Consider the following 20,388-nt stretch of genomic DNA (forward strand, 5'->3'; position numbering starts at 1 on the left):
AGAACAGCTCTGTGGGACGAAATCCGGACGAATCCGATTTCTCCGAACGGCGGGATCGTTTGAGGTCACGGCGCACCTCCTGCATCCCAGTGTTCTTTAGCACTCGCGTCACCTGACCTTTATCAGGAGCATAATGATCTCCGCTCCTCTCGTCCTCTCATTGCCCTGCTCTCTTTTTCTCCTCCTATTAGTCACTCCGGCTTTCCCATCATCTCTCTCTCTCTCTCTCTCTGATAGCTAAAGACATCCACATTCAAGGGGAGTCGGATGACTCTCTTTTCGTGTACGACTGAAGTTCTGTGTACAGTGTAACTTAACTATTAAGATATCTATAAAGAAATTAGAGTCCCCACCTGTAAGCACACGCTCATCTGCTGCTCATCTGATTGATTCTGATTAGCTGTCAATGTTTTTATCGTTCATCCACTGGAAAAAAATGTTTTTCTGAAAATGATTCCAACGATATTGATTCTCTGTGCCATCATCGTTATAGCTGTGGTGTGGACTCTGCTATTCTTTGACACTGAGAAAGATTTTTAGAACGAAATCTTTATAGTTATCGTGCTTTGTGTGAACGCGGCTTTAGAAACCCAAGCAACTGCAGTATATTCTACATTCATGTTATTATTACGATGATTTTTGTTGCCGAACAGCAGGAATTTTGCGATTAAAGCATTTTATTTGACTCTTGACATTTCCTGAGCATTGTGAGTTTTAATAGGGTATCTTGCCATCAAAATGGCACCTTGTTTCTGTGAATCAATTCTAATGAATCGTGTGTTTCAGTGAATCTAATCTAGTGTTCGATTCAGTTCTTTTACTGACAAAAAATGACTGCTTGGGGTTGAATTCAGAGTTTGAACCAATAGTTGATCTAAAATTATCCCCTTTAAAGCACTGCAAAAAAATCTCTCTCTCTTTCTCTCTTTCTCATTCTCTCTCTCTCTCTCTCTCTCTCTCTCTCTCTCATGGTGCGTTCACACCAGACGTGAATAGAGTGTCTGGCGCAAGTGATTTCAATGTTAAGTTAATGCAAAGACGCGAATAGACAACCTGCGGCGTCACGAGTTGAAAAATCTGAACTTTGGCGAAATTTTGCGCCGTGTTAACCAATCAGGAGCTTGCTCTAGTAGTGACTTGATTACGTCGTTGCGAGCGAAGGGAAAATCAACAATGGTAGACAAACTTATCATCGCTGTATGTGCATACCCGGAGCTGTGTGATACTTTTACAGAAACAGGAATAAAAAGGATCTTGCTTGAATATGTAAGATATTAATAGATTAATTGAATAAAGACCAAAGATTAGATTTAACCTAAATGAGTTATATTTTATCTTGAACCAATAAAGAGGCAGCAGCACATATCAAAATGATCGCATGGGGCTTGTGTCTGAAAATCAGCAAAACACATTCTTAAATAGGCGCTGTCTTTATAAATAAACTGCATATTTGAGTTTAAAACAACTACATTCTCGCATGAAATACTTTTAAAACTACTTTCAATGATACGATATAAGTTATAAATAGATCAGTGAGTGTGAGCGCTAAGATTGAGTGCAGATCTTCTGATGCGTGCTGCATGATTGCGTGAATATTTCTGAGCAGCAAAAGCAATAGATCTGTAAAGCAACATATTGTGAGAGGGACGTGTGTTACCATATAACTCAAAATAATAAACCACAAAGTTATCAAAATGATGTACTCCACTGTGCTGAGCAAGCACTTCTCTGCTGTCTTTATGTGCTATCGGAAACTTGCTATTTACCATTTATGAAGTCGTGATTACGAGCTCGTTGCATTGAGCAATGGACTTTCAAAATAATAATACAAAAACAGCATAAATGCACAATAAAATAATTGACTAATTATATAATTAATGCGATAAAGGGTTAACTTGCCAGTCCTATATATATAATTTATTCGTATGTGTGTGTGTAATTTTATTATGCTTAAAATTATTTTATATTTAGTTTTTATTTTATACTAATTTCTTTTTTACAATATTAAAAAGACTGTTTATATTTAATAAATATATGTTTTATATTTTTTCGCCTTATCATCAGTTATTTTCAATAGCTGTGAATGTGAATTAGTACATTGTTTGTTACATAATTTTAATAAAAGTACAGTTTTATTTTATTTTTTCCTTAGTTGAGCAAATATATTTATATGATGATTTCACTGACCCTGAATATTTTTTTTTATTATTATCATTTTGAATTAAAATATTTGAAATAATATTTGTATGTCCTTTATAGAATGAAATGCATTTTTATATATAAATCTAGTATTGTGTATTATAATAGTATATTGTTTTAAAATTTGGGTTTTTTTTTTTATAAAAAATAATTTTTAATTTTATATGTAGTATTGTAAGTAATATACATATTATAATTATATAGAACTATATGTAAATTATACATATAAATGTAATATAAATGTCATTTTAAAATATGTAATATTTTATATAAAATATTAAATACATATATTATATTTTTACAATATTAGACGTTTAAATAATTACATTTATATTTTATTTATGTGTATAATTTAGTAAGTATTAAATATGTTATATTCTTTTTTAAATACATATTTTTAAATTCAATGTATATTTTCTGAATAATTTAGCAGTGATATTTTGTATTATTTAAAAATATATTTAACTTTTATTTATTTTTTAATTCACTTAAATTGCAGTAATAGCTGGAAATTACATTGTGAAATTAGATTAGATTACATGACATTACAGAAGTATTATAATTTTACATAAATTCATAACACCTCTGCTGGATCATGATGACATATGGTATTTCTGGAAAATAGTTCATGCTGGTGTAAAACTGCATTGTTGAGAGAGAGAGAGAGAGAGAGAGAGAGAGAAAAAAAAAAGAAATAAAATCAGATAATGTTATTATTACATTCAGATATAATGTAAAATACCCACAAATAAAATGAAACCTTTACAAGCATTATAGCTAAACATTTTAGTTTAAAAGAAATTTGACTTATTCTGGAAAATACAGTACAATACAGTACATTTTGTCAGTTTTTTTTTCTACCCAATGGGATTACAAGTAATTCTTCAAATCCCTCGGGGTTTCTTTTATACCAAACCAAGCCGGATCTGCATCAGTAGCTCTGATATAGAAATGGCCCTAAATATTCCCTGGATCGATCTTGAACACACGGTTTGATGGGCAGAGCTTCCAGTGTTAATCTGAGGGCAGATTCTTACAGTTCTCTGCAACTGTATTAAATGGAAGCAGATATAAGCAGGAGGCCTCTAATTGACTTTGATTGAGAAATATTATCGGGGTTGGTTTTTAATAAGAGCTTTTCCTCAGGCCATCTCAGCCGAGCAGTGATGAATGGTGGAGTTGAGCAGGAAGACAGAGGTAGAGCTGGAAAAGATGCGTGCCGTGGGCTGGAAATGTAATCTTTTGTCTCCCTGTGGACAGTCGTTGTGGGACGGCGGTCCAGCTGGTGGACTGAAAGGGCCGCTCTCGTTTAACGAACGCCTCTCCGCTCGCGTGAACACGGCTCGCTGTCATCATGACCTTGAGGGACGACCTTTGGGTCGCTCTTCATATTCATATTTCTCAGTTAAAGTGACAACAGTATTGTTACCTTTTTAGATTCTCTGACTGCACCGATTTATACGTTTTTATTTTTACTAATCATTGTTATGTAAACATTGTGTTTGGCACAGGCATTCGAGTTATTTTATAGTGTTTCAGGCACTATTCACTATATATCGCTAAATCGATCTACTGTATATCATATAATGATAATATAGTGATAATTGTATTGTTTAATAATTTTATACATTTTGTGTTTATTTTTAGATAATGAAAAAACATAATACAGTTTATATTTAATAAATATAGTAACTATGAATGCGAATCATGACATTATTGGTTAGATGGTTCTTAATTTCATTTAATTAAATTTTACACACACACACACATATATATATTAGGGGAGTAACGGTACGCAAAAATCACAGTTCGGTACGTACCTCGGTTTTAAAGTCACGGTTCGGTTCATTTTCGGTACAGTAAGGGAAAGAAATGCAAACATTAACCTGCAGGTTGTTTATTACTATAAAAATTTTTTAACAATTTGTTTACAATTTTTTAAATACTTTTTAATCAAATATATATAAAATAAAAAAAGAATAAGAAATAAAGTACTGCTGCAAAGTTCTCCACTAAATAAAATACTCTCAGTCTCAAACCAATATCATATAATAAAATATAATGAAAAATATAAATAAATAACTATGATTAAAGTGCAGCATTACCAATCCCAGCTTGTAGGCCTGCTCATATTTAAAAAATATAACTTCTCCAAAGTGTAAAGTGCAGCATCAACAGTTTCAGTTTTTAGACCTGGTCAGATTTCGTTATAGTGTTGGACCGATCTGAATTAAGAGCAAAGGTCTGTTTAAATGCCGACGGGAGCTGCGTTTGAATTGCAATCGTTTTTTCCTAGTTGTAGTGATGTTCACACTCGCGTGATTTTTTTTCAAAACCTTAGGCCGGTGACACACTGGCATATTGCCTAGAATCAGCTGCAGGGCGGGATTTGCGCTGAACGCGGAGACTTCCACCACTTAATATGTTCGTTGGAAACACGAAAATGTACTTTTGTTCCGCACACAAAATATTGCATTCGGTCATTCGGTACACACGTGCACCGTACCGAAAGCCCTGTACCGAAACGGTATGGTACGAATACACGTACTATTACACCCCTAATATATATATATATACAATAAAAATTTTAAATAAAAACAAATTAATGTAAGATAAGTAAAAAATATATACAATTACTTATATATTTATATATATATTTGCAAAATTAAAAATGTATTCCACTCTCGTCCTCTGTTTAAAATAAATGTTTATAATAAATTTAGATATTTTGTGTTTTTCACATTAATTTGTTTTAATTGTATTAAATATTTTATATATTTGAATTATTTAAAAATATAAGAAAGTTTATATATAATAAATAATTTTTTTATGGATTTTCATTAGTTGTGAATGTGATATGTTATATATATATTTTTTTATAATATTATATATTTTTATAATAATAATATATATATATATATACATATATATATATATATATATATATATATATATATATATATATATGAGTAAAATAACTTGATAAATATATAAAATAAAACAATTAAAATAGACATATGTTTTTCTTTTCTGCCCTTTTAATCAGTTTTATCTATAGTTGTTAGTCGAGAATTTAGTTGATGACTACTGTTGACTTACTCCAGATTAAATATTTGCATCAAACCTTATTTTTATATATATTTATTATAGTGGTCAGATTACACCCCAGTTATTTCTATGAACACTTCTGAGCGATGACAGAAACTTTGAACAAATTCAATGAACCTGGCAGTTTAAAGGAACCGATTCACAGAAATGAATCAAATTTCAAAAACAATATCTACACAAGCGCGGAGCCTGAAACCAGTCCAACCGTACAATCTTGAGGAAACCGTCAAATAAAAATACTTAAAATTTAATGCTGGTGCTGGTTAATTTGATATTGTCACTAAAATATTAAATATATTGTAAATATTCAGTATGTATGTATGTATATATATATATATATATATATATATATATATATGGTTTGGTGTGTGTTTCTCTTCAGGAAGAAGAAGCCTCCCGCTTCACTGTAACGTCATTCCCTCAGATATCAGACTGCAGAACTGGGAGGAACGGCCACCTGAATTCAATCACAGCGAGATCAGGAGACAGGTGTGTGTGTGTGTGTGTGTGTGTGTGTGTGTGTGACGGGATATTCAAGTACTGTTTCATCAGATTTCTTGAAACGCATCTGTGTGTGTGTGTGTCTGTCAGGTTGTGCGATTCTTGCGCGAGTGGATCTCTCTGACTGTGATGAGGCATAGGATGCTGAGGAAGAGTGGAAGAGTGTTTCACAGCCCCGTCCTGCTGCTAGAGGAGCTCACTCAATCCCAGCGCCGGCACAGCAGCCCCTCCAGGCAAGAAACACACACACACACACACACACCATTAAAGCTGGAGAGCACTGGGACGTGTGGGCGGATCTGAATCTCATAGACTCAGATGTGGGTGTCAATCAAATTAAGTGTGGTTTTGTTTGTCTGTTTTCCCACCCACACTGAAAATGTTAAACTTAAAAGTCATGGGACCTTTATTTTATTTTAATTAGATATTTTATGTAGTTTAACTTTTAATTAGATATACATTTTATGTTACATTTGTATTTAAGTTTGTAGTTTATTTTCACATTTTTGTATTTATAATCTATTTCTGAAATGTATACGCTACTGTTCAAAAGTTTGGGGTTGGTGTATATTTTTTGTTTTGAAAGAAGTTTTACTAAGGTTTTACTAAGGTTGCACTTATTTGATCAAAAAAAAAAAAAAAAACACTGAAATAATGCAACTTAAAATAGCAGTTTTATATTTGAATGTTTTAAAATGTAATGTATTCCTGTGATGCAGAGCTGAATTTTCAGCTTCATTCCCCATCAGTCCTCCAGAATATGCTGATAATAATATTTTTGTAGAAACCATTAAACAAAAAAAAAAAAGTATGTGTTTTTGATAATAAGAACGTTTAAAAGAACGGCTTTTATTAAAAAAAATAATAATAATAATCTTATGTAAAAATTGTCACTAATTTAATGCACCCTTGCTGAAGAAAAATATGAATTTCTTTCAAAATAAATTTCATTGACGTAAACTATTGAAAAGTAGTGTATATTTATGTATTAAATGTTATTTGTGACCCTGGAGCACAAAACCAGTCTCAAGTCCCTGGGGTATATTTGTAGCAAAAATTTTCTTTTATTGCCAAAAATCATTAGATATTAAGTAAAGATCTTGTTCCATGAAGATATTTTATGAATTTCCTATCATAAATATATCAAAACTTAATTTTTGATTAGTAATATGCATTGCTAAGAACTTGCACAACTGTAAAGGTGAATTTCTCTGCATTTCCCTCAGATTCCAGATTTTCAGTTTTCAGTTGTATCTCGGTCAAATAAAGCTTGTTTATTCAGTATTTTATATCAAAATTTTGAGAAATTGACCCTTTTTACTGGTTTTTGGACTGGGTTTTATATATATATATATATATTAACATATATTCTTATTTTTTTTGTCTATTTCTGCTATTTCTATTAGTTTATTTCAGCAAAAGTTTCACCCCGAGGCTATGAATACTGTGAGATTATTGGTTAGGTAGTTTTTAATTAGTTCAAGTTTTATTCAAGGCTTTTCCGACGCATTACAAGCATCAGTTTGCTGTTCTGTTACACAAACATCGGCTGTTTGTGTGTTTTCTGGTAGCAGGTACTGTACTGCCCTCTTCATGCCACCATGATGTTCCCTTTCTGGCACTCAGTGTTCCTCACAGTCTCTCTCTCTCTGTCTCTCTCTCTCTCCAGACAGGATGTAGCTCAGACCTCCATCGCTGTGGCCCAGAAAGAGGGCGGAGCTCTCCGCATCATCAAAAAGGACAACATCGTTCGGAAAAGACAATCCTCATCCAAACCTACTGGCCCCAGCAACAGGTCTGACCACCCATAACTGTTATTAAAATTATTGTTATACAAATCTAGTTTTTAAAAATAATAGTTGTCATATTGCAAAAATCTAGGTAAAGCACAACGATAACAAATAGATACAAAAGACAGCTTGTTTTGTCACTTTACTTGTGCTTTTTGAAACAACTCAATCTGCATAATGATAAAAATGTTAGTAATTTGTGCCACTTGCTTATTTTTAACGATAGAAAGTGACGAATTACGATTGGTTTTATTTGTTGTTTACGTTCTGCTTATCGTAACTATTAATTAGACGACGTCCACCATCAAGAACATCATAGTAGAAACTACTCCAAACACTTCAGCAGCCACATAGCATCACCCGCTCATCAACTAGTGAGTGTTTCAAGCACAGACTCTTACAGTAGAATGGGTTTTGGGGAAGTGGTCACACGTGTGAACCTCTCAACCGCGAGAACGAGCGAACGCCGCGGCGAACGGCTGATGAAGTCATCAACAGACTCGCGCGAGCGCCGTCAGACACACCGAGGCCGTTTGATCCGATGTGACAGCCGTTGACTCTCGTACTCTGCGGCTGTGTGAGGAAGTCATCAGACCTGGCTGTCGCGCGATGAGATCTCAAACCGTGACGGGTGCTGCCGCAGGTGTAGCTAATCCACAAATGGAAATGAATACATATATGTTTTTCACTTGGCTTTGCTCCCGCGGTCAGGGTGGAGACTGTCGCTGACAGATACATATTTATGAATTTGCATCACTCCTGCAAATATATATATATATATATATATAAATATATATTGCACAGTGAGTGACAATTTACTTTGAAAGTGCCTTTCGGCATGTAATTATGTGTGTAGCAGCGAACGGTTAACCTTGTAAAGCTGCGATATGAGTGTGTGTGAGTGTGTGTGAGAGAATGCTTAGTGCAGAGGATAAGGGCTTAATCCACACACACGCGAGTGCTGCGGCGTCGCCATGGAAACCGCGGGAGGAAGAAATTGCGACGTACTGAGCGCTGTCTGGGGCCGGATATTTTTAGGTGATGGAGAGAAAAGAGGAACAAACCGAGAAGAGAGAGAGGGAGAGAGAGAGTGAGAACCGTTGAGGACTAGAGAGAAAGTCGTTCCTGGTGAAGTTTAGACTCATCGGTGTGATCAAGACTAGTCTCATCATTTAAACTGGTTAGTGAAAGAAGTTGTTACCTTGATGGAGCCACAGTCTAATGTTAGCAGACGTTACACTGGTGATAAGATTTTCTTTTTTCTTTCTTTCTTTTTTTTCAGGATAAGTAACTAAGAACAGTTTTTTTATGTATCAATATTAAAAAAATATATGTATTATTTAAAAAACAAAAAACTTTTTTTTTTTTCTTTGGGGAAGTACATTTGGATAATAATAATAATAGTAATTATATATATATATATATATATATATATATATATATATATACACACACACACACACTCATCATATTTATATTTATTTATTTATATATTTATTTATTTATTTTTATTATTTTTTTGCCACGTTTTTTGCCAATATAAATAATTGTATGCCTTTTTAATGCATTTTTGTATTGTTTTATTTATGTTTTTGGAACAAACAATACATGATATAATGATATAATAATATATTTTATTGACACATTTTTGCAGGGGTTTTTTTTCTCAATTTTTGCATTGATTTATTCATGCTTATTGGAATTGTACGTTACATATATTACTACTACTAACTACTACCAATAAAAAATTAATATTTTGTATTGTTATTATTAGTATTGCCACATTTATGTAATTTAAAAATAATATATAGTTTTATGCTAATATTAATAAATATTACTAATTAATATTTCATGCATTTTTAATATTTCATATTGTTAAAAATATTAATAATCCTTATTATTAACATTGTTTTCATGTGCCATATTTATTTAGTTTTTTACAATATAATTAGTCACAATATTGGTACGTATTAAAATATTTATTATTAAAAAGATATATCTTCTAAATAAAAATAAAAAAATGTACACATATGCAGATGATATACTTATAATAGTTTTAGTAGTAGTCATAATAATAATGTTCCATATTTATGCTTTTTTGGAATATAGTCACAAATTACATTGTTTCTGAAAACTGTTGATTTGAAAATGAAATTGTATTATTCTTAAATAATGCATAATTTTTATTTGTGGCTTTTTTTGCGAACTAAATAATTCTAAAAGTGCAGATCTATCGGTAAACCGATCTCAAGTTTCTCATAAAGAGATTAGACGATTAGACACAACATTCATATTCACAGTGTGTGTGTGTATAGGTTTATAAGTCTCTCTCTCTCTCTCTCTCTCTCTCTCTATATATATATATATATATATATATATATATATATATATATATATATATATATTAGTGCTGTCAATCAATTAAAAAAAAATTAACTAATTAATTGCACAATTTTTTAAAATTAATCGCGATTAATCGCAATTAAAAGACTGAAACTTTTTGAATATGTAAATGTAAAATGTAAATAATTAATGTAAACTCAAGACAAAGAAACTATTTAAATTCAAAATATGATTGTTTATTGGAATTTTTGTTTAACTTGTAACACAGATTTTCTCATGTAAACAACATACCTGCAATAAACCATCAATATCCTCCAAATTAACTGTTGGCTTGAAAGCCATATTTATTACAGAAATAAAAACACAGGCATGTAAGTACCATTTGAATTTCAAAACAATCAATGCCAATAAAAAACAAAAATGATTTCCATGTTGAATTCTAAGTGGACTGCAAAAAAATTCCAAAGTATAGTCATTGCCAGTGCTTTAAGTGGGCCGGTACACACCGGTACTCAGTACCGCCACTTCCAAATATAGCTCTTGAGCGTACCGCCACCTATCCGTGCGCCCAGAACGTGCTTGTAGCGTACCGGTACGCTCATTTGGACATCTGTTTTAATAGAGGTTTTAATCTTTTACCTGCACTGCCGATTTTCAGAGCGCCCTTCACAATGCAAGCTTCCTAATTCATCCCACCCAGAGCAGAAACTACATTACCCATTCACCCTTAAGTTATACAAGTGAATAGCGCATGTGTCGCTTTTCCCACTGTTAAGTGTCAACAACTCAACGTGGCCGGAGAAGGTGTGTGAAACTCGTTGTGAGTTATACTAAAGCAAAATCTTGAGTATTTATTGTCTGATAAACATTAAAAACTGTCTGCGGAGGTTGAGTCGTCCTGCAGCCCCCGCTGGCTGCTCATTGGCTGCAGCATCTTTTTTCTAAGTTCTAAAAAAATACCGTAGACGGCTAGGCACAAATTTAGATATTAATTTATCTAATTAATCTATAGCCTATGCACAAAGACAATATGATCTTTTTGTCCCCTTTTTGTTTTAAAGCTTGATGAAGAGAGAGAGCGCAAGTTGCTGCAGCTGCGAGGAGGACAGCGATGCACGCGTACAGGAGTGATTGACAGTTCGCGGCACTGTGTACAAAAAATACGCCGCTACACAATTATTTCGTTATTTTCGTTTAAGCTTATTAACGTTAGCGGTACAGAAAGGTCTGATTTACGCACTGTTACAGTCATTGTTTTTTTTTTTTTTAAACAATGACATTTGAGTTCATGATTTTAATGTTGCTGTTTCTTGTGGCAGACTGAATGAAGAGTAATGTTTCTTGTGGCAGACTGAAGAGTAATCCGGCAGAGTTTTATACTGAAACTTTCCATCTAAAAGTCCTTCCTTGGTCTTATCCATATTTCTTTGCACGTTGAACACACATAGGCCACAACTGGAAATAAAAAAAAACTGCAACCGCGTTAATTGCGTTATTTTTTTTTAACACGTTAAATATTTCAAATTAATCGAATGCGTTAACGCGCTAATTTTGACAGCACTAATATATATATATATATATATATATATGTGTGTGACAACCATCCAGAAAACCTTTTAAAGATATAGCAACAAGTGTTTTTTACAGACCAGCAACATTTATATATTTCTTCAGAAAGTGTGCAAATCTACTTGCTAATGTGTGTTTGTGTCTGCAGAGAAGCAGTGAGCTCGGTGTGTGTTCAGACAAACACTACAGCCGGTTACCTGCAGGCCGTGGACTCGGCCGGGACCCCCCCTGTGTCTGTCCTGCCAGAAGCCCAGCGGGGAGCACCGCGGCTGGGCAGGAGGCTTCTGCAGCCCTGCCTGTATGGAGGACTTCCAGCTGCGCTCCAATCAGGGCTACATGTGCCCGTGTGCTGGGTGTGTGTCAGCACTGTGGTCTCGACGCCCACCAGCTGTACGTGCAGGTCCGGGACGCCCCGCACACACCGCAAGGAGATCCTGGACAACACCGGCTTGCACAGCTCCCTCTCAAACAGGTTGGGCTCATTTCTAGGAGCCTCATCTGCATATTTGGCCATATTTCTTTCTTTCCATCCATCCATTACATGCTAAAATTGCTCAAACTCTTCAGTGTGCATATTCTTAATTCCTTTTTTTTTCTTTACTTAAATGCAATGCACCATACAGTTTCAGTTTTTGTACCTTAATTAAAGCAGTCAAAGCACTCTCCCAGATATTAGATGTCAAGACTACCATAAATATAACAAAAAATTAAAGACACTGCACTCTACATTTTTTATTATAAACCTTTTGTGAACTATATAATAAAAACAATTGCAGACTGCCAGTGTTATTTATTACTAAATTAGTATTTTTAAAATGAAATTTATTATAAGAAATGTCATGCTTGCATAAATATGCCACAAAAAATATTATTATTAACAATATTTATGGCATGTTGTTATTTGTCAGTGTTAAAAATAGTGGCCGCTGTTGTTGTTAACAATAAGAAATAGTCAGTAATAATAATAATAAATATGCTACAAATAATATTTTTACTAATTTAAAAAACCAAGATGCCTCAAAATACTTCGTTTTTTTTTTTAAACGTATAATTTTTCACATAATTGACCTTTATTCCCCACCGATCTGTCCCTTCTCTGACAAACGGCTCGATTTATTTCCTATTATTATGAAGCCCCTCCCTCAGAAATATGCGATGGGCTGTGATTGGTCAGCTGGCTCAATGTGTTGTGATTGGCTAAACTGCCTCAAGTGCGTCTGAACATCCCGCCCCTCTCAAGCTCAGAATGTGCTTCGTTTGTATTGTAAACAATGACATTGTCTATACTGCTTTTCGATTTGAGCTCGATTGAGACGCAAAGAATATTAATGAAAAGGATTTCGCAGAACCTGTGCAAGCACGGCTCTTAATGGTATGTTTGTTTGTTGTTGTCTCATACTTTTAGATACGCAGTTGTTTGTAAATGGTATTGCTTCTGTTAGCTTTTAATATACGGGTTTATCCTGATTAAAGCTTTAATACAGCACAGCCACCATACATGCGTCCATGTATAACGCTTCTCATTGCTTTGTGAAAAATAAGTGTATGAATGAGAGAGAGAGAGAGAGAGAGAGAGAGATGCAGAGCAGGGAGACGCGAGGAACAGGATTGAGACCCGTTGCTTTTAAACATTGGTTTTGAAACTTATGAATCAATTAGAATCATTAAAAGACAGAATCATGTTTTATAGATGAACAGATTTTTACGTGCACCACTAGTTTTCTCTTCCTCTTCTCTAAAGCAGCACAACATCATCTCGACCCCCTTTGTTGCGTGTTCTAGGGGGCGGGGTTTATCTGGGTTTGTGACCTAACAGACCCAGGAAGAAGCTCGTTGTAGTCCCTTATCAGCCATTTTTGTAGGCATTAAACTGACAGAATTTTAAAAGATGATATCTCCGTTGGCATTGAACTCTCAGCGCTACAACTTTGCAGATATTGTTTACCCTCAAACAGCAACAATACAAACTAACTAACGTTAAAAAAGTGAAATCACAATCAACCACTGTTGTTAAAAAATTATTATTATTGTTATCATTTTTAATAACAATAATTATAAAAGCATTTTTTTCAACACGCAAGTTGAAATGTCTTCAAAATGTAATGCTTCAAAATCAAATATGCAATATTAGTATATTTTTTGAAACCAACATAATGTCACAAAATAATATTATCCTTCAAATATCATCAAATATTTTCATTAATGATAGTAAATATAATATTTGTAGGAAATCTTTATTGCTTAATTATTCATTATTATTGTTAATAATAACAGATATCATCATAAGCAGCAGCAGCATCTACTCTTCCTAGATCTTTTTTCTTATTTCTTCTTTAGAAAGTCCTCTCTGAGTTTCCTCAGAAGCAGTCGACTGTGCTCCTCGTAGCTCGAGCTCAGAAACTGCGCGAGGTGTACGCAGCACCAGGACTAATTTCGTCTGGGAAGTTGGCCAGAGTTTGGGAAAAGGCGCGCATTAGTCTCTTCCAAAAGCACATTAGCCCGGAATTATCCCCAAACATTCGCGAGTAACTCGGCAGACGCTGCATTTTATTGAAAAAATATTGCTTACAGAGAAAGATAAATAAAGATGGCCTGTTTAGCTTGCAGAAGCAATAAGAGCTTAGCGGCCTCGGGCCCTGCTCTCTGCCTCTCTCTGTAGAGTTATCATCACACACACACAGCCGTCCTTTCCTCCCCAGAGCATCCAATGTTAACACAACGCCTAGTCTTGTCAGATTGCCATTGATTTTTCCCACAGTGCATTGCTACGAGGTGCAGGTTTGATTTTTCTTCAGCTTTTCTGTTAGAGCCCCGAGCGGCAGCGGCCTGATCGATAACACGCTTTAAGCTCCGAGTGCCCTCGACGTACAAACAAGCCCGCTGTCGTACGTACACGCAAATCATTGTTACGGAGACGCCTTTCACGTTCACCGCTTCCATGTGTTTTGTCACGTACTTGCTGGTTTATCGACGCCCGAGGTGCCCCGCTCTCGTAGCGCGAGGTTATCGTCCGTGTCGCGACCCTTGAGAGTCAGGGTAATTATCGTCCGGCTCGGTTGAGGGGGAAGGAGAGGATTGAAATGCCAGCGCTTGGGCCTCGTGTTCCCAGCGCTGATCGTCCACTCGTGATTTCCTCTCCAGCTTTAATCCTCAACACCTGGAGTCCTTCATCGCGGCGGTCTGCTGGAATAAAGGGAATTATATAGAGTTTCCCAGCGGGCTATTCTGAGCGCTTTCATGTAGCGGTTCAATAAAACAACAGGAATAAAAGGGATCTACAAACAGCAACAACACTGTTAAGACGCTCTCAAGACTCTCTCTCTGGGTGCTGTGTTCTTGATAAGATAGACTCATACTGTATTCATCCATTATCAGGTGTTTTGATTCTTTAATATTGCGTTCAACAGGAAACAACAGAGTCAATTAAAGTTTTAATAGTCAGATAGCCTATATCATATAGCCCAAACCAGAAATTATTGATATATTATTGATGATTAAAACAATTTTAAGTTCATTTTTTTATTTATAAATAATTAGTAATAACATTATTTGTATTAATGGTTTCAACAATATTTGTAATTGATGCAAATACACATTTTTGATATCAGTATTTTTATGAAAAATGAACAATATTTTTGATTAAATATTGTTAATAACTAATAGTGTTGTTTTTGTTTAGTTATTATCATACAAGTTTATGTTTTAAAAAGAAGCAGATCATTAAATAAAATGGGTTCTGCATATCGGTTATTGCAAACTTAGACATAATATATATTTCTAATCTGTACTCAGATAAATCTGTATTGTGTCGGTCATGAGTGAAATACTTGAAGATCTGTTTGATTTGTTTGACATTGTCTGTGTTTGCATGTTGCAGCTGAATGAAATGATTCAATGTCCCGTTGAAGGACAGTTCTGGCAGGTGGACCACATTAACCCCGTGTACAGAGGAGGAGGACCGTGTTCCCTCCAGAACCTTCAAACCCTGTGTACCGTCTGCCATCGGATGCTACAGTATTTCATCCACACACACACACCAATGCATATTTGGAATTGATTTAATACTTTTTTAATATATTTATGTTTAGGTAACTATTTTAAAATAAAAACATTAAGTTAAATAAAAAAATTCATAAAATATTTATGTATTTATTTATACAAATATTTTAAACATTTTTTTTAAACAACAATAATAATAATATTTACTATATATTAGTGCTGTCAAATGATTAATCACAATTTATCGCATCCAAAATAACAGTTTTTGTTTACGTAATATATGAGTGTGTGCTGTGTTTATTTATTATGTTTGTATATGTAAATACACACACATGCATGTATACATTGAAGAATAATATATTATGTTTGTATATTAAATATTTATACATAAATTAAATGATATAAATATATACATGTAAATGCATGTAAATACTTTCTAAACCTATACAGTATATGTGTCTTTATATTTACATAATATTATGTCATTTACATAATAAATGTACACAGTACACATATTATGTAAACAAAAACTTATTTTGGATGCGATTAATTGCGATTTATCATTTGACAGCACTACTATATAGTTTTATATTTATTAATGTTTAAAATGTTTTATTTTAATTATTTGAAACATTTTAAAAGCATTTTCAATTTTGTTTTATTTATATAAATATAACAATAATAATAAAGTATATTTATTTTGTATTTTATTGTTATTAATTGATTACAACATTATTATAATTAAAAGGTTGTTTTATTGTTTTAATCATTAAATGTATGCTTTTTATTTTATATATTTTTTTAAACTATTATTTAATTAAGTTTAATATACAGTGTTTAAAATAAAGTCCCAATTTAATTGCCATTATTTACTTTTTACATTTATATCCAGCATTTACTTTGAATACGCAAACACATTTGTAGCATTTGATGGTGAATCTGTGGCGGGTGTGTTTTCGCAGAGGACCGCAGAGCAAGCCAAAGACAGAAGTTGGATGAAACGAGACCAAGCCGCCTCCAGACTGGCCTCTGACATCACACGAGTCTTCGTCAAGAAATGAGCCGCTCCGTCTGCAACTATTAAAAAACACCGATCCAGAGCTGTTGGCTTGGAGATGACCCGCCTGCCTTTTCCATGTCAGAGGCGTTATTTACCAACATCTGCCGTTTTTGAGGATTGTAATTTAGCCGATTGGCTAGCTGTTTATAATCACTGCTCTCAGCAAGAGAAAAATAACATCGATCTTCGATGTGTTCGACCATAAATTAAATAAAGTCAGTAAATAAACGTTTCACATTCGGTCCTCATGCTCTGCATTTGAACAAAAAGAGTTGGTTTTATTCTAACTCTGGATGGTGAACTATGTGTTGCAGGTTGAACGCGAGCGCCGCAGGACGTGTTGGCGTGAGATGTTTCCAGTATCTGCAGGTTTTTTTGGGTCAGTGCAGAGATAGGAGGCTGTGTGGAGCAGCAGTCAGGCAGGACAGGATGTTCACTTTCACCAGTGTCTATAGAGCGTGATAAAGCTTATCTCTCCTACACGAGAGACACTGAGAGGCAGATTGGCACGAGATGCAGGGTAGGTTATTCTTACTCTGCTGAATACACACGTACAAGACACAGGGATGTTTGTTGCATGCACATTCGATTCGAGAGGTCGTTTTATACTATCTTGATAGTGTTTACTATTTGATCGAATTCAACTGGAGAAAAAAAAAGGCCCATTAAATGATTAAAATAAAGGCTCTCTCTTTACGTACATAAAATAGTAACAATTGTAATCTGTCATCAAAGCTGTCCTTTAAAACTATTCTGATTTCTACATATCAAGCAATAGGTACATAGAGTGAAATTACAACTATATATTAAAATTTATATAATTTAAGTAAAATACACATACAATTTTACAAGTATATAAATGTGTTTTATTCATCAAGTTTTTTAAAAAAAGTTCATGTATTTTAAATATTGAGGATTATACGCATTGATATTTACATAAATATGTAGAATTAGCGATATATACACCTACATACTCAGAATTTGTATTTAAATACATATTCCAGTTTGCAGCTTTATTTCAAATGTTTAACTATATATTGTGATATGTACGCATATGTAAGTGCATATACATTTAGTGAAACTGAAATGATTTAATATTATTTTCTAATATATTACAATTATTTTATATCATATATCATGCTATATAATATAAAAATGTTTTTCAATTATTCATATAAAATGTTTTGTTTAAAAAACAACAACAATGGCTCAAATAGAAAACCCTAAAAAAGAAAGAAAGAAAGGATTTAGTTAATATGTGTGGGTATCGCATACTTTTTCATCATTTAAACATTTTTAATTATAATATATACAAACATATACACACACACACACACTATATATATATATATATATTGGTCAGATCCTGATTATGTAGGTATGCATGTCAAATACCTCTCTGTTAGTGTGTTGGGTCGCATGTGTTCAGTTGTGGAAGGAGATTGCAATCCTTAAGGGTGTCGCAGGAAAGAAATTGCGTTGCAGCTAAACTTTGTGTTATTTTAATCTGTCTCTCCGGAGTAAACTCAATAAAGGCTGGGGGGGGGCAATACTCCTGTCTCCACGGCAACAGACTTGAGTGATGCATATTGCCAAGGAGATGAGGGCATTTTTACAATTCCACTGTCTGTTCACAGTGATGCTGCCAGACAGATCAGCCGCTTTAAACCCGTCTCCCGAACACTCACTCCTCCGCCGTCAGCGTCGTTAGCTCTGACCGAATCACTCGCGCACAAACCAGAGAATGAAGGGAACGAAACGTTCGTTTACAGCTGAAAACCAGTCCCATTTTTTGGGAGCATTTGAATGTTTTATGGAGAACTTGCAAACATTAGATGCGTTTCAGGATATGATTAACAGTCCAAAGTCGAAGGAAACATGATAGTTAGTGTGATATTCTTTGGGAAGTTGAATATTCAACGTGTGACTTTCTGTAGACGTAACATTTATTTTATGACGCATCAGTTGGGTTATGAAAGTACCTGTTTGGATAATCATGATGTTCTGTGACTCGTCCGGCCCCTACGAGTCTAATTTGGCTCAGGTGTGAGATACGCTCGAGCGTACGAGTTAATGAGGCACAACCAACAACGTTTTTTCTGTCTGCCACAGTTTATATAAACACGGTCGTCTGCGTTTAGTCTCTCACATCTCTGTTTTGTGAGTGGCCGAGCAGTCCTGAATGGACTGGACTCAGAATAACAAGGACACACAAGCATGAGCGGCCAATCACGAGTGATTCTCTCGATTTCCGGTCCTTTGAATCCTTGGTTTGATCTTTTTCTGTTTGGTTCGCTCTTTACTCCAGCTTCAGAGGAAACGTAGCCTCTGACGTCTGAAACCTTAACAAACGCACGCCTAAATTTACACTTCAGTGATGATGAGGGTGGAAACGCAGCTCTGGCATAGAAAAAAAAAGAATCATAATGACAACAACAATGAAAAGTGTGTTTGATCTCTACTCTTATTTGTTATAATACAAGATGTATGGCAAACTACAACACCAAGCAAGATAGTATGCAGTAATTCAGTGCAAAAATAAAAAATAGCGTATTGACAAGCCACTTGCAATCCAGTTTAACTAAATACATTAAAATAGCACAACATCATATGTTTAAATCAAGTTGGCATTTAATTTTTTTTTCCATGATTGAACCCAAAAGGTTATAAAAAAAGTTCCATACAATATAATTTATATAACTATGTAATTTATTTTAATAATGTATGTATATAAATTATTTAAAATATATATAGTAATCCCCCAACATATCTGTTTAGTCACTATATTTAGTCAAAATATATATTTTATACATACACTGTAATAAAAAAATTGTTAAATTAAATGTAGCAGTAATTTTCTGCCAGGACAATATTATTAATTTTACGGACATTTCCATTAACCCTGAAGCAACACAATGCAGCACAACATTATAAATACAGGTAAAACGCCTCTGAAAATCAATATGGAAAATTCTTTCGTATTAATACAGTACATTTGTGCTTTATCTTTACCGATTTTTTAGCATTTACATTTTATTTTGATGTAAATAACTAAATACTTATATATATACAGCTAAAGTATTCATAACCCTTAATTTTTTTTTACGTTTTGTTATGTTGCAGCCTTGTGTTAAACTGCTTTAAATTACTCAGTCTGCACTCCATACACCTTAATGACCAAGCAAAAGCAGAACAGAACTTTGTAAATTTATTACAAAAAAACATTACATTGCACAAGTATTCATACCCTTATCTGGGACGGTTAAAATTTAGCTCAGGAGCGTTCATATTTCTTGTAGATATTATTACACTTCAAGTGAAGTTAACCTGTGGTAAATTCAATTGAATGGGTTTGATTTGGAAAGGCACACACTTCTTAATAAAAGGTCTAACAGCTGAAAATGCATAGCAGACCAAAAACTAAGCCCTGAGATCAAAATAACTGCCTATGGAGCTCAGAAACAGGTTTGCATCAAGCCACACATCTGGAGAACAGTTCAGAAAATAATTTTGCTTCATTGAAGGTTCACAGAAGCATGTCGTCTCTGTTACCCTTAATGGAAGAAGTTTAAAAAAAACCAGGACTCTTCCGAGAGCTGGCCTCCTGGCCAAACTGAGCTACTGATGGAGAAGAGCTTTGGATTGAGTCTTGACCAAGAAGCTGGTGGTCACTCTAGTTGAGCTCCATGATCATATTTGGAGACAGGAGAAACCTACAGAAGGACAGACATCTCTGCAACACTCCACCGATCTGAGCTTTATGGTGGTGTGGCCAAACCCAATCCTCTCTTCAGTGAAGACACATGAAAAAACACACTT

The 20,388-nt window shown here is 34.1% G+C and overlaps 1 pseudogene; it reads left to right on the top strand.

The window, feature by feature from the left end:
• LOC113077644 (DNA annealing helicase and endonuclease ZRANB3-like) overlaps positions 1-17,226 on the top strand; it is a 46,222-nt pseudogene extending 28,996 nt beyond the window's left edge.
• The last annotated feature ends 3,162 nt before the right edge of the window (positions 17,227-20,388 follow it).

The sequence above is a fragment of the Carassius auratus genome, unplaced genomic scaffold (assembly GCF_003368295.1).
Source record: "Carassius auratus strain Wakin unplaced genomic scaffold, ASM336829v1 scaf_tig00022937, whole genome shotgun sequence".
In the NCBI taxonomy this organism is placed as follows: Eukaryota; Metazoa; Chordata; class Actinopteri; order Cypriniformes; family Cyprinidae; genus Carassius; species Carassius auratus.